This window comes from Phyllobates terribilis, unplaced genomic scaffold, assembly GCF_046119375.1.
Source record: "Phyllobates terribilis strain yellow unplaced genomic scaffold, ASM4611937v1 Scaffold_5__5_contigs__length_657084704, whole genome shotgun sequence".
Taxonomy (NCBI): Eukaryota; Metazoa; Chordata; class Amphibia; order Anura; family Dendrobatidae; genus Phyllobates; species Phyllobates terribilis.
In genome coordinates, this window is record NW_027362765.1 from 54,856,549 (window position 1) to 54,860,121 (window position 3,573).

The window sequence follows — 3,573 nt, forward strand, 5'->3', positions numbered from 1 at the left end:
AAGTTGCTGTATTTATGGTATTACGAAAATTACATATACCTTTTGTTTTATTCGTCATTATATCTCAAATTATTATTATTATTTATTATTATAGCGCCATTTATTCCATGGCACTTTACATGTGAAAAAAGGGGTATACATAAAAGAACAATTACAATAATCTTGAACACAATGTGACGGCGACTGGTACAGGAGGAGCGAGGACCCTGCCCGTGAGCACTCACAGTCTACGAGGGATGGGTGAGGATACAGTAGGTGAGGGTAGAGCTGGTCGTGCAGCGGTATTGGTGGAGTGGTGGTTACTTCAGGTTGTAGGCTTGTCGGGAGAGGTGGGTCTTCAGGCTCTTTTTGAAGGTTTCCACGGTCGACGAGAGTCTGATGTGTTGGGGTAGAGAGTTCCAGAGTAGGGGGGAAGCACGGGAGAAATCTTGTATGCGATTGTGGGAGGAGGAGATTAGAGGGGAGTAGAGAAGGAGATCTTGTGAGGATCGGAGATTGCGTGAGGGTATGTAGCGGGAGACTAGGTCAGAGATATATGGAGGAGACAGGTTGTGAATGGCTTTGTATGTCATGGTTAGGGTTTTGAATTGGAGTCTCTGGGCAATGGGGAGCCAGTGAAGAGATTGACAGAGAGGAGAGGCCGGGGAATAACGGGGGGACAGGTGGATTAGTCTAGCAGCAGAGTTTAGGATGGATTGGAGGGGTGCGAGAGTGTTGGAAGGGAGGCCACAGAACAGGAGGTTGCAGTAGTCAAGGTGGGAGATGATGAGGGCGTGCTCTAGTGTTTTTGCAGATTCATGGTTGAGGAATGTGCGGATCCGGGAGATATTTTTGAGTTGGAGTTGGCAGGAAGTGGAAAGGGCTTGGATATGTGGTTTGAAGGAGAGTTCAGAGTCTAGGGTTACCCCAAGGCAGCGAGCCTGAGGGACTGGGGAGAGTGGGCAGCCATTGACGTTGATAGATGGTCAGTTGCGGGGGTTGAATGAGATGGCGGAAAGATGATGAATTCTGTTTTGTCCATGTTAAGTTTTAGAAATCTAGCAGAGAAAAAGGATGAAATAGCAGACAGACATTGTGGGATTTTGGTTAGTAAGGAGGTGATATCGGGTTCAGAGAGGTAGATCTGTGTGTCATCAGCATAGAGGTGATAATGAAAGCCATGAGACTCTATGAGCTGTCCCAGGCCTAAGGTGTAGATGGAGAAGAGCAGGGGTCCTAGAACTGAACCTTGGGGGACACCGACAGATAGGGGGCGAGATGAGGAGGTGGTCTGTGAGTGGGAGACTCTGAATGTCCTGTCTGTTAGGTATGAGGAGATCCAGGATAGGGCCAAGTCTGTGATGCCGAGAGATGAGAGAGTTTGTAGTAAGAGGGAATGGTCCACTGTGTCGAAGGCAGATGACAGTTCTAGGAGGAGGAGGACAGAGTAGTGTCGCTTAGATTTGGCGGTTAGTATGTCATTGGTGACTTTAGTCAGTGCAGTTTCAGAGAATTCAAGAGAATGCCAAGAGTGTGCAAAGCAGTCATCAAAGCAAAAGGTGGCTACTTTGAAGAACCTTGAATATAACACATTTTCAGTTGTTTCACACTTTTTTGTTAAGTATATAATTCCACATGTGTTAATTCATAGTTTTGATGCCTTCAGTGTGAATGTACAATTTTAAAAGTCATGAAAATTGTTACGGATCCGGGTGGTGGAACCTCTGTGCCGCGGTGCAAGGAGGGACCCAGAGGGCGTAACTAAGTATCAACTCAGACCGACCCTGGTCGTACGGCGGCTAACGACTCCGTGACCAGGGAGGGACCGAGCAGAGGGACCAGGTGCTACTCTGGGGACGACCTTGTAAGAGAGCAGGTGGCTCCCACGGGTCAGATGACTGGGACTGACCGGTATAGCGGATGGACACAACAAGCAGGCACAAGTTTCTGGATAAGCTGACAGGTGGTCACGGCAAGTGACAGCAGGAGCCTCCAGGTAGGCTATCAGGTGGTCACGGCAAGTGACGGCCAAGCAGGCTGAAGTCTCTAGGTTATCAGGCAGGTGGTCACGGCAAGTGACAGCTGGAGCCTCCAGGTAGGCTATCAGGTGGTCACAGCAAGTGACGGCCAAGCAGGCTGGAGTCTCAAAGTTAGCAGACAGGTGGTCACGGCAGTGATGGCAGAGCCTCCAGGTAGGCTAGCAGTTAACAGGTAGGCAATAGGCGACTGCTCCCAGGTGAGCGGGTTAGCAGGCACGGCAGGTAGCAGGCAGATAATTGGCAGGTGCTTCCTGGTAAGCAGGCGGACTTGCCCATAGACAGACTGGCGGGTTGAACGGAAGACGGACTGTCGGGCTGGAGAGTAGTCAAGCTGGCGGACTGGAACAGTAGTCAGGCTGGCAACTGGACCTGAGGGCTGAAGCAGAGGTAAGTATACTGTGCATCAACTATTGCTCGGGCACCTCCATTTTGGAGGAGGTGCCTTAAATATGGGAGGTCCTCCGGCTATTGGCCGGGGACTCCTTAGGACTGCGTGCGCGGCCCCTTTAAGAGAGAGGGAGCGCGTGTGCTCCCTAAGCACAGTGCCCAGGAAGGAGCGCGGGCAGCAACAGGAAGAGGAGCGTTGGAGGACGCCGCGCGGGGAGCGAGGGGGTGAGAGGGACGGTGTCTCTGCCTGGCAGGAGGCAGAGACGCCGATGCTACAAAAATACAGAAAAATCTTTAAATGAGAAGGTGTGTCCAAACTTTTGGTCTGTACTGTATATAGCCCTGAGTATTTACTGAAGATATCTATAGTCGCAATCACTTCGGGTAATGTTTCTTCTACTTTATCAATGAAAATCACCATGTCATAGGCATATAAGCCAATAGTATCTAAACGGTCTGCTATAGTAATGCCTTTAATGTTTGGGGTGGAACGTATCCTTATCGCCAGTGCTTCAATAGCAAGGGCAAAGAGGGCTGGGGATAGAGGACATCCTTGACGTGTTCCCCTTGCCAGGGAGAACACCTCAGATGTAGAATTATTTATTATTATTCGGGCTATAGGGTTTCTATATATTATGAAATCTAGGACCAAACTCGTATCTCTGAAGACAAGCAAATAAGAAGGACCATTCCAGCAAGTCAAAAGCTTTAGCAGCGTCTAATGAGGCTATAGCCCATTCATTATCAGGTACCATGAAACTGTATTGTAAAACCGATTGAACACTTCTAATATTTATGGACGTACTCTTTCCGGGTATGAAGCCAGTTTGGTCTGAATGTATTATTTCCAAGATTATTGAGTTTAGCCTAGTGGCTAGAATCTTAGTGAAAATTTTATAATCTACATTCACTAGTGATATGGGACTATAGGACCCACATTCTAACGGATCTTTTCCTTCTTTTTTAAGTACAATTATATTTGCTTCATAGAAGGAGTTTGGGAGACAATCTCCCTCATAGGTTTGTTAGAACACTTCTAGAAGAAGAGGAGCCAGCACATCTCGATATCTTCTGTACATTTCTATGGGGAAACCATCCAGTCCCAGCGCCTTACCCAATGCCATATTTGTAATGGCCCTGTCTATCTCTTCCATAGTAAAATCCGCAT